The 12,190-nt window shown below is 55.0% G+C and overlaps 1 non-coding gene across 1 annotated transcript; it reads left to right on the forward strand.

Annotated features, from left to right (window-relative positions):
- The first annotated feature begins 8,078 nt into the window (after nucleotides 1–8,078).
- Nucleotides 8,079–8,414, forward strand: LOC118986399 (small nucleolar RNA U85). The gene has a single exon (XR_005066368.1). It is a non-coding gene; the product is annotated as a small nucleolar RNA U85 (small nucleolar RNA).
- The last annotated feature ends 3,776 nt before the right edge of the window (nucleotides 8,415–12,190 follow it).

Genomic DNA, 12,190 nt, shown 5'->3' on the forward strand with positions numbered 1-12,190 from the left:
CGACGGAAGGATGCACTTCTCCAGGTCGCCCAGCAGACAGGTCAGTGATGCATGGGGCGGGGGAGGGGGGGACAACTGTTTCTGCATCTCACGTGGGTTGGAGCCTAATATTAGGTACACCCCACTGTCTGCAACTGTTAAAAGTAGAGCTGGTTTTATTGCTCAGATTCCAAATCTCTTGTCTTTCTTACCTGTGAACCAATGTAATGCCATATAAAGAGGGGAAGAATTAAGGAGAAAGGCTGACATTTGCTGAGTCTTCACTGCACGAGCCAAGCACAACACCGGGCACGGTTCATACCTCATTTCACCCTGTGAGATACGACCTATTCGCCCCATCTTTTAGATAATAGAACACCCCCAAAGCATTAAGCAAATTGCTCAGTCTCAAGGTGGTGAAGACTCACACTCAGACAGGCTGGCTCTGTAGTGGGATCTTCTCAGTACAAGCGAACAGAATTCTGGTGCATTCACCCAAATTGTTTCCCTCTCCCTAGAATGTTCTCACTCGCTTACTTCCTGCTTCCTGTCCCTCATTGCCCTTTCAAGACCCGGATCAATCCGGCCTCCTGGTGCAGCTTCCCCAGACCAGCAGCCCGCTTTGGCTTCTCCTTTCTCCAACCACTTCTGCCTTTGAAGAAGCACCCATTCCCAACGAGTATGGGCTGCGTAATTAGCACTTCATCCTATGGGTAGAACATGCTGGAATAGCTAGCGCTGCCTTATTTTTTAATTGTCTTGTGCTTGATACTATTTTTATTCAACTCCTTGTGTGGGGTGATTTATTTTACTTTCATCCTGTTCTCTCTGTGTGTGCATGCACGCGTGGTGGGTTTCCCAGCAAACATTCCCCCAGCTTCCCTTTGGGGAATTACCGATCCCTCCCTTGTGAACGGTTTTGAGGAGAGGGTAATTACAGACAATGGCCATGGACGAGGGAATCTGAAGAGCCAGGTCCTCTGTTGTACAGCCAGAGGTGAGCATGTGACCTGAGCTCAGCCAATTGGATCTCCCTTCCCAGGACAAAAGCTCTAACTGGCGACCACTTATTGTCATGGTGACATGCCCGCCAACCTGTTCAGGGCTGGCTTCCTGAAACCTGTTCCTCACTGCAGCCCTGGCTCCTGTTCTCTCCTTGGCCTGGTCTCCTAGCCTCCCACGAGTTCTGTGGACCCCGAGGCCTTCCCCAAACTTCTCCTCTGCTCCAGTGTGTTTTGGTTGTTGGTAACCGTGTGCCCCCACGGAAATGACGCCTGGGCTGGGCTCAGATCAGCAGCATTAAGTACGAATTCTTGCCGACTGCCTTTCTGAGGAATCAGTATGACTTCCACCCAACATACTGATGGAACCGGGTGTCTGACTCTTTTTCAGAGCCTGAGCTGCTCCAGTGTGGGGTGGCGGTGTGTTTCGGGTTATAGTCAGGTGGTCTCTAAGAAGCCACCTCCCTTCTGCCCAGTGTCTCCTTTGCAAATCCACTCGGCCTACCCTGGTCTCTCTGCACTTGACTCCTGGGGTGTGTCTGGCATTAAACAGCGGTGACGGAGAACATTTCCCCTGCTAATCCCCTTTATCGCGGTGGCCTGCCACCGGGCAGCTCTGTTTTCGGTCAAGTGCGCTGGGCTAGTGACCCAGGAAACCTCATCCCATTCCTCAAATCAGTCAGAGACCGGGAAAACAGAAGTAAATGTGAAGCCGGAGGGAGGGAGCCGGGGAAGGAGAGGCAGGTACAGATGGGTGACAGGCAGAGGGAGGCCGCAGGTGGGGGGTGTGTTTCTGGGGTATGCCGCGTCTCATGTCCCCGTGAGAACACTGTCCCGGGAAGAGCAGAAGGGGCACTGAGTCACGCCCAGGCACAACATGGCAAACCTCTCCCCAGGGAGGCCGTTAAGAGTTAAACTGGGCAAAACTCTTTCCACCAGGATTTCTCCTGAAGCTGGGAACGCAAGCCATCCCTTTCTCTCAAAGTCGGCGTCAGCAGGGGCCCACGGAACTCACGCACACGTTCGCTAAGTGCATGTGAAATAGCGGTGCTGAGGTCACGGAGGACGTGTGGTAGCAGCCCGACGTCCGCACAGCAGCAGTCGGGGTGGCCCCCGATCTCGCAAACACCCCTGTGTCTGGGTCATAGTGGTTCAAGACCACACGATCCCACGTTCAGCCCTGATGCCAAGTAAATGCCTACAAACAGAACCCCGAAGGAAACGCTAGTTTTCCCGGTTCTCTCACCCCTGGGAAACATACCGCCCTACCCTCCAAAAAAGCATCCCTCCTACACACACACAGTTTTCAGTGAGTTTCGTTTAGGATGATGCTCGAGTGTCTGCGGTCCAGGGAAGCATGGACCCCCCTACCACCACCCCAGGAATCAGTGCAAGAACATCGTCGACATTTCTGTGGGTGACGGGGAAAGATTCCTACAGATGGGTATTCTGTTTTGCAAAAATTCTCAGTCTCTAGGAAAAGAGGCACAAACTGGAGGAGGAGTAGATGTGAATAAGGCCAAGATGCAAGGAGATGGGCCCAGGACTGCCAACAGCCCTTTAGGCTACTCTGGTGCAGCTTACGTGGTAAGGAAGCCAACCCAGGAGAAATCAGAGATGAGAGGGGGGGACTGAGTCCCCATGGCAAGGTCAGGGATCCCCATCCAGCTACCCCTGAAGCCATCGGGCCTTGAACATTCCAGTTGTGGGGGCAGATCCACCCCTTTTGGTTTAAGCCCATCCGAGATGGATTTCTGCCACTTACGACTCATTAGTCATTGCGGTCGATCGTGGATGTACAGAGTGCACATTCCGCTCGTGCAGAAGAAGTGGTAACAGAAAGAAAAAGATTCTAAATGTCCGGGTTCCTGAAATGTAGTGGAAATACCATGCACTGAAGAAGGCCTGGGAAAACCCTTGGCCCCACGAGGCAACCCGGGGCACCGGCGTCCGCGCCAAGGAAAGGCACTTCCACCTGGGAACCTGTGTGGGGTGGTTTTCCAGCAGGAGTGCAGATGTCTCCAAGCTCCTCCTTTTAAAGGGGCACCAGTCATATTGGGATGAGTGCCACCCTTAATAACCTCTGTAATGACACTATTACCAAATGAGGTCATATTGTGAGGTGCGGGGGGATAGGACTTAAAGATTTATTCAATCCTTCATGGCGCCCCAATAAACTGCTTGCCTCCAAACCCTTGATTCAGGGTCTGTTTTCAGTGCAAGCCAAGTCAAGACAGCAGGTATAAGGCTAGTGCTGTTTTCGCACACGTGTGAGATCTCGAGCTCTCATTTTCAAGTGGGGCGTGTCTATCAGAGCTTTGGTGCAGAACAAGTCCGAACGTCAAGGTCCTGGAGGAACCTCACGCCCTCCCGGAGACCCAAGCTGCATCCACCTTAGATCCGATTCTCCCGGATGTCAGGGGGAACTGCACCCAGAACAGATCGAGGAGAATGGACAGTCAGGGAGGGTGGCTCTTGAACTTGCAGAACTCGTTCTTTAATTCCTCTAAGCTTTAACGTGGAGAACTTGAGATGGGAAATGGAATAGGACGTGGATTTTCATCCTGGGGCAGGGCAGGGCGTCAGAGTTCATTTCAGGAACACGCTGCCTTTTCTGTGTGAAAAACCAGGAGCAAGTGTTGGCCTGGCCCCCAGTGTGGCCGAGGGCCCGCGTGGCTTGATGTCTGGGGTTGAGGACGTGCCGGCTCGGGGCTTTCGGCTGCGGTGATGGGGGCTGATTTTCTCTCTGACGAGGCCCCCACAGACCTGGCGGATCCTGCACTGAATGTTTAAACTTCACAGAAAAGGAGAGACGCAAGCTGCAGAGGTTTCTGGTGGCGTGTAGAGTGGCTGTGCCTGCCTCTCGCTTGGCTGTGAACTTGGAGAGAGATTTAAGAGGCACGGCGATCAGAGGGCAGAGCATAGGCTGGAGCTGTATGTACCTCGCTCAAGCTCACACAGGAGCTGTGAGAGGAGGCAAGCTGTCGAATGCCGCAGCTCAGAATTGAGCCATCGGCACAGCTTGTTGAAGAACTGAATTGGGTATTTTAATAGGCATCGCCGAAGAAGGGGGGACGCGTGGTACGTTGTAACCGAAGCTTCACGACCGTAAAACATCTGAGGATTTCGGGAGGGAAAGCTCTTTGCCCGACAGTGATCCTATAGACGGCTGGGGAGTTCTTTACCAATTGTAATTTATTGGAACTAAAATCATGAATTTAGTTCATTTTGGAGAGGGGGGTGGAAGAGGGCAGGTGACTCCAAAGAGACCACAGGGCAGAGCTCACTGGGCCAGCGGACCTGACACTGGTTCCCTCCGGGGTGTAGAGTTAGCCCTCACTCACCCCTGCCCCCAGGTTCCAGGAAACGGCCTATGAGGAAAACAGTTTACCGTCGGCCAAGTGATATACACAAGAGTTAAGTTCCTCCAGCGCATTTCTGGGCACGAAAACATCGCTGAGCTCCTAAACAAAGACCCAAAACACCTCCAATATGAACAATCGAAAGAAATGTCAGCGGCACGTGCATTTAAGAAAGATGAATGAAAACAATTTGGGTAATTATTTTCCCACCTGCGTGTCCTAGTTGCAGTGGGCTGGGGCCCTTCCATCCGAGGGCACGCTCACACACGCCCTCACGCACTCCGATGGGAGTGCCTCGGACACGCCAGCTCACCTCCTGTGCGGGTACTGGGGAAGGGGGGGGCGGGGGCGGGGGGGGGGGGAAACTGAGGGCCAAGGAGGAGCCCCGGCGAAGGACCGGGAAGGACGAGCCAACCCCACACAGCCTGCAGGCCCGGCTGGGAATCGATTTTTTCCCATCAATATTTTAACAAAACGATGTTATTCAAAGACTTGCTGTATGGTCTATAGAGGTTTTCACCAAAACCCTCCTCAAGTCCAAGTGTGAGAGTTACGCTGTACCACACAGCATGAAACCTGTCAAGAACTCTACTGTTAAGATCTAGGCCCCCGGGTGAAGGAAGCACCCTCTGCCGTCAGCAAGGGAGTCGAGGCGAGGACTTCAGGGTTGCAGCTTTCAATTTACCCAGCACTAGGTCCAGGAACAGTCATGGTTTCCGGGGTGGGGGCTACCCTTACGCATTTACCTATATAATATATATATGATCTATAACATACGAAATGTATACAATATATATTATGTATTGTATCATCTATATATGCCACAGAGGAGCCTTGAAAGCCCTGGGAACTCATATTCAATGTGTGGAACGGGACAGGTGGGTGGGCGACTGCTGCAAAAAGAAAAATCCTGCCCCTGGGAGACGGCAGAATGCAGTCAGAATTCTCAGGATGGCAGCACCAGGCGCAGGTCACAGGGAGAGCCAGCGCCCTGTCCATGTCCCCACATCCTGGTGGGAGGCTCAGAAGGAAGGAGCCCCTGGGGATTAGCTTCTGGAATTGAGAAGGCACGCTCCCCTCCACTGGGGGCGCCTCGTCCCCTCTTCCCATCCCAGTGACTCCCACGCTCCCACGCCATCTGAGCTGTGGAGAGCGGGCAGAAGGGCCAGCAGCCTCCCATCCCAGGACCAGGCTTCTCGACTCCCTCAGCGGAGGGTAGGGCTCCTGGCAGGAGGATTTGCATTTGCAAATGGGCTGTGCTGCCCCTGATTTATTTCACTGTGTTTTCAAAGCTCTGCCCTTCATCTCTGGATGTGTCTTGTGTCTTATCTCCCAAGAGCCCATTGGCTGCAGATGTCGCCTGTTGGCTGGAACTTAATTAAGCCGCGTTTAAAGACCCAGCAGCCCTCCAGCACCCAGCCACCTTATCTCGCTGTGCAGAAATTCCCCGGGGAGCCCGGTGGGGGAGGGGCCAGAGATGAAGTTTTTGATTTGCAAAACAAACAATACAAAATGAGGCCTATTTTGTAACACACTCCCTGGGAAGCCCAGGTCCCCTTTGGGAAAGCCAGGACATTTCTGGGTTGCAAGGAACCTTACAAGGTTCTGTGTCAAGGGAGCGGGGTAGATGGAAAGAGAAATGGGGACTGGAGAGACACCTGGCTGGTGGGCCAAGTTCATCCTGATTACTCAGATACCCCAGTAAGATGCACTAATTGTCTCTCCAATGGGAGATGGAGGAAAAGAAAACAAAGGGGTTGGTCCCAAGGAAGGAGAATTCTACAAATGTCCAAAGTGCCCCAGAGGTGGGTGTCAGCTCACCTCAGCTGCTGCTATAGTGCTGAGCCGCCACAAGGTGGCGATGAGCAGGGACAGTTTGCCTTGAAAAAAGTACTTTTGGTGCTCGATTTTATGCGCTGGTACTTAAGGAGTCAGGTCGATGGGGAGTTTTGCTGTGTTCACACAAGAATTTCATTTGCGTCCCCAATGCAAAGGTCAGAAAGGGTCTTCTCCCCTCTTCAGCATGAGACTGACGAAGCCCAGGCCTGGCTCCCCTCCAAGAGTCCACTGCCTGATTGAAGAGCATCGGGGTTCCGTGTGGGTCCCTCCCCAACCCCAGGCCAGCTCAGCCCAACCCAGCAGAGCCCCCGAGGAGGGTCTACCACTGAGCCCTGGCCCAGCTGGTAGCGAAGGTTTAGCTACAGCATCGTAGAGGCTGTTACAGGTCTCTGCCAGGCCTTTGCGACTACCGCGTGAAGGGACAGCTCCTTTGTGGGCGTAGGGAGCACAGAGTCCTGAGACGCAAAGGTCTCGCTGGTCTCTCATGTGCCGGCTGCGTGAGCTTCCGTGGATGGGAGTGATTTGTGTTCCGTGAGCATATCAGGCCTTTGGTCGGCTTGGCTGAATGAAATGTCAAAATATAAGCATGTTGCTGCAGCAACGACCAAAATAAAGCCCTATCTCGTATTCATACCACCGCTTGTAGTTGTGAAATTGCTTCTCTCTGGCTGTCTCTTGGATCCTCACAACTTGACGAGGCAGGCAGGGCCAGGAGTCACCAAGACTCAGTCGGCCGGAGGCGTGTCTCTGAGTGCGTTACAGAGAGGTGCCCCTGCCTCTGGGAGGGGGCAGAGCCTGCTGCTCGGCTGGGTCCTCCTGTGCAGGGCCAGCCTGCCCGACCTTACGTGGCAGCCCTGAGTGCATCTCCATGTGTTTAGGTGAAGAAATTAAGGCTCACAGAGTCTGGCTTGTACAAGGTCGCCCCTCTGGGAGAGCTTTTGGGTCACATGTCAGTATTTCCTTCACTGTATATGTCTCTCTCCTCCTAATTCACCTTCTAGCTTTATATCCACAAACAGCCCTTTAAAAAAAACCCGAAGACACTTAATATGAGCATTCACATTTTTTCTTATTCTCACCCAAGGGTCCTCCTGGCTGAGTCAAATAAATGTCTTTATCAAGAACCAGCCTTACGGGATTTTGACTTACTAGGTAAGACTCCACAATAAAATTTAATTCTTTGAGATTGTCAAGCTGCTGCTGCAAACAGTTAATTTGTGTTTAAATTCAAGTGCACCTGGGAGAGAATTCCGTGAGTCCTGTTTCCCAAACTGTGTTCCTCGGGGCACCGCCTAGTCCTGTCAGGGGAGGGCTGTTTGAATAACCTGGAGCCTGGTTCAAACGCAGACTGCGGGGGGGGGGGGGGGTCAGAGTGTCTGACTCAAGTGGGGTTGGGGAGGGGCCTGAGAGTTTGCAAATTTGCATTTCTAACAAGCTCCCAGGTGAGGCTGCTGCTGTTGCACCCAGGACCACATGTAGTGGGAAGGAAGGTTCCAGAAGACGCTAACAGGGGTTCAACATGGCTTCAGTGTTTTGCTTTTTAAAATAAACTTTTAGGGCTCTCATGGAAGAGAATCCAGAAGATGGTTTGAAAAAGCCCATCACGAGCCAGAAGAAGCCAACTTTGCCATCTGGGCCTAATTTATTAATTTCCTTTCAGTCATTTAAACAAACACTGATGAAGCGCTGAAAACGTGCCAGGGTCTGTTCAAGTCCCTGGGGGCTCTCAGGCCTGGCCCCTGTCATCCCAGAGTGCTCGGTCCCCCAGGGGCGCTGGGAAGGAGACAGGCCGCCACGACCCAGGGGCTTAGCGGATGCTGGGCGGCGGGGGGCCGGGGCGGTGGGGCCGTGGGTGAGCCCACAGCAGGCGAGAGGAAGGCGGTCTGAGCCACCCTCTGCCTCTGAGGCCACGGACGGCTTTTATGCAGTTGGACTCGTAGACCTGCGGCCCTGCCTTTATCTGTGCGGGGGGGCCCCGGGGAGCCGCAGGCCACGCAGGGGCAGCGCAGAGGCCCGTGTGTTCACTGGAAGGGCGGGCCAACAGGAAATCCCTCCTGCTTTTGAACGGCCTCTCTCCCACAGACAGGGCTCTGCCCAGCGGCCAGGAAGAAGTTGCGGTGACTGGAGAGAGCGGGGGCAGGGCGTGTGCGTGGGGCCAGGTCGAGGGTCCCGAAGGACATGGCTTGCACTGTGGCCACTGAGAGAAGACACCCAGGTCTGGTCATCGGTGGCTGGGAAAGGAAGACAATGATGACCCGGGCCAGCTTCACGAATGTGTGATCTGTGCGGACCCACTGTCCCCACCCGTGGGAGAGCCCCGAGCTTGGCTGCAGGCTCTGCTGAGGCCGTCTCGAAGGTCTGAATAATGTTTGGAAATTTTTAATAACGTCGGAACCTGCAGTTTCACCTTGCACACTGGGCCATGCCGATGATGTAGCTGGTTCTGAGGATGACTAAATCAGTCACCCACAAACGCTCCTTGAGCTCCTACTAAGTGCCAGATGCTGACTTGGGCATGGGAGGTTCTTGATTTCATGGGATGGGGTTCCTGCCTGAGAATCCGTCTGAGCCCAGACAACGTGACCAGGAATTGACAAACGAGTGTGCGAAGCAAGAGGAGAGCAGAACATGCCCGACCTTTCGTGCCCGTGGAGAGGATTTCTCTTTGCCACACAAATCAGGGCTGTCGACAGAGAGCTCCGCAGCCCCTATCACAGAGACGGGCACTGGAGCCCTCACCATGGTACTTCATGGGTGGGGTTGGGGGGTGGGGGTGGGAGCCCATCATGGAGAACGTCACCTCGTGCTAAGTTTAGCTGTCCCTCGGGTAATGGCATTAATGTGCACTTTTCCACAGGCTCGTCAAACAAGCCAGTAGTTCCAACACCATCACAGATGATTTTTAATTGAAAAGTCATCTTCCTACCTTGACCCTTGAATCGCACTGAATCTTTCTTGCTTTTGGAATACAACTCACCAAATAACACGACCCTAATTAGTGGTCATGAAGTGGGGGTTGGCTCGGACCATTCCACATGACAGGCGACTTGCGTGTCCTTCCAAGACAGAGCTGTGTAAAGACGGCTCCCCAGACGCCTTGCGTGCAGGTCGCCTGGGGCGCTCGTCAAACTGGCAGATTCCTAAGCACCCCATCTCTACTGTGGAATCTGCATTTGTTTTCAAACTTGCTCTGCAGCGAAGTCCCAGACACACAGAAGTGGGACGGGACAGGGTCGGGCAGCTGACGCCTGGCGTTTACTAGGAGGGTAACTCTAGGTGCCCCTGGTCCTCTCCAGAACACTCCACGCTGCAGGGCCCTGTCAGGGGACGTCAGAGAGGACATCTCCCCACCAGGAAGGGGGTGACAGTCTGCCTGTGACAATAAGGCTCGCACACAGATGCGGACCAGCGGAGGCAGAGTCGGGCTCCCTGACACCATGCATGACATGGGCAGGGGGCTTCTAACCAGAGCTCCTGGAATCTTTGGGGTTCACCAAGGTCCCCGAGGGGCCTTCAATGGACCCAAGAAGTGGCAGGAAAGGTGTGGGTTCCAACCTGCTGCCTGGACGGCTCCACCCACATCTGCTATTTGGAGGCTTCCGCACAAAATCTCACTTGAAAGCGTGCCGTTCAACAGATGTTTCAGGCTACGGATGTTCTAGGCGCTCAGCGAGGCAAGAGGCTGAAGCCAGCTTAGGCGACGTAAGAGGAAACGGCAGACCTGAGGCTCAGGCGGACCTTGGGCCGCTGGGCAGCCTCACCACAATCCGGTGTCTCGTGCATCGCACCCCGGCGAGCTTCGAGCCTTGGTCCTCCTCCCCGCAGGGCCCTCGGCGTCCACTGTTCCCATTCATTTCATTTTTCCCTCTTCACGGGACACTCTCCCGGGTCCATCGAGCTGGACCGCTCTTCCTTCAGAGGGGCCTCCGTGCTCTAGATTCACCCCGTATGCCTTCATTCTCTCCTTCCTAACCCTCCTGTCTACCTAACACTGATGACGCGTCTGCTTTTCCCGTTCGCTGTCCAGCATCTGCGTCCTGAAGTGAACGTCAGCTCCCTGAGGGCAGAGGTTCTGTCCTGCCCTGGTCCCTGCTGTGTCCCTAGCACCTGACACCAGGCTGGCAAGGAGCGGGCTCTCTTAGCTTAGCTGATGAATGCACAGGGTTGGGGACGCCATGCGTTTTAGGAGGAAGCCACAAACACTAGTGCTCCCCAAAGAGGACCTCGGGTGCTGCAGGGAGGGGGCCAGCCTTCCCCGACTGAGTCCTTCTAACGAACAGGTACCGAACACCCCCTTCAAGGTGCTGGTGACTCAGCAGTGGCCACCCTGGATGAATGGGCATTTCAGGGGGCGGATATAAAACAACTGGAAAGTAAGTGACGATGACACTTGTTAGCAGGTGAGAAGTAGAAAAGAAAAAGGAGAGTAAGGCAGGTCGATTGGGAGCAGACACGGGTGGGAGGTGGGATGGACTTCAGAAGAAGGCCTGACGGAGGCGAGATGCCACCCATGCAGCTGTCCTGGGGGGCGGCGCCTTCCGTGCGGAAACAACACATGGGGGGAGGAGCCCACAGCGGGGCTGAGGCTGGCATTTCTGAGGAGCAAACACAAGAGGTCAGAGTGGCTGGAAGGGGGCAGGTGTGCAACTCAGGGGATGGGGAAGAAGCCAGAGAGAGGATGAGAGCCCAGAGGAGGGGCCACACACTTGGGCCTTCTAGGCCTACACTGTCCAATGGGGTAGCCACCACCGGCCACACGGGACTGCTTAAATGTGAACCAATGAAAGCAAGAAAGAAACGGAGCGGCCCTGACCGCATCCCGAGTGCTCCACGGCCACACGTGGCCTGCGGCTACCGCACTGGTCAGCACAGAGTAGAGCCCTCCCTCTGTGCTGGCAGGTCCTGAGTGGACAGCGCGGCTGTGGACTTTCACTCTGAGAGAAATGGGGGACTGTGGAGGGTTTGAGCACAGGAGTGGCCGTCGGGCTTTCACGTGGAGGAGAGCGTCTCGGTGACTAAGTCCCGGCAGCGCAGGAGGCTGTCGTCACCGTGGTCAAAGCAAGAGCCAGAGGTGGCGGCGCAGACTGGGGCGGTGGCAAAGGTGGCAGTGGGATGTGGTCAGGGCTCCACGCTTTGATTGTAGAGCCAGCGGGACGTGCTGATGGCCTAGACACGGGGCATGAAAAACCAAAGGAAGGGGTCACGGACGCCTGCACAGCCGGGGTCGGGGGAGGCTGCCGTCCTCTGAGGTGGGGCAGGTGGTGGGAGGGGCAGGCTGGGGCGTACTTGGGCTTGACTCTCACATTGGAACCGGGAGGGTATCTGTGGACGTTCTGAGTCCAGGTTTATCGGACGGGTGGAGACGAGGAGCGGGCTGCAGGGTGTACCCGTCTGGAGTTCGGGAGAAGGGTTGGGACTGGGTATGTACACTTGGCCTTGGTCAGACTCTGGATGGCAGTGGAGACCCAAGGCTGGGTGAGTTCGCTGAGGAAGTGAAGACAGAAGATTTTGTAGAAGAGGGTGCGGGACTCGCTAGCACGGAGGGCCTCTGCGGGGCAGCAGCAGGCTCGGGAGGAGGCTGTGGGGCTGTGGAGAACATTCCTGGGGGCCTCCTCAGCCACAGAGCAATGTGGAGGGTGTCTGGCAAGCACATCACAAACCCACACTGACTCCTAGTATAATTTCTCATTCATTGCGCAAGGTTAAGAGAACACCTCACGCAGCGCAAGCCAGGGAACGATGGCTGGCAAAGCCCGACGTGGCCGGCTCCCCGATACTTTCACATCTGATCTCCTGACTCGCCCTCCTGCTGTAGTCATACCCGGGCACCTTGTGGCCTCTCCAACTGGCCAGGCCAGCGCCCCAGGGCCTTTGCACTGGCTGCGTCCCTGTCCAGAGGACTTGTGCCTTCCTCCCTCACCTCCTCAGGCACCTTTCCTGACACCCCACGCTCCAGTCCCCTCCCCTGCTTTTCCATCTGACACACCAGGTACCTAGTTTGTTGTCTAT

Source organism: Sturnira hondurensis, unplaced genomic scaffold (assembly GCF_014824575.4).
Source record: "Sturnira hondurensis isolate 20B ecotype Veracruz unplaced genomic scaffold, ASM1482457v3 Scaffold0004257, whole genome shotgun sequence".
Lineage (NCBI taxonomy): Eukaryota > Metazoa > Chordata > Mammalia > Chiroptera > Phyllostomidae > Sturnira > Sturnira hondurensis.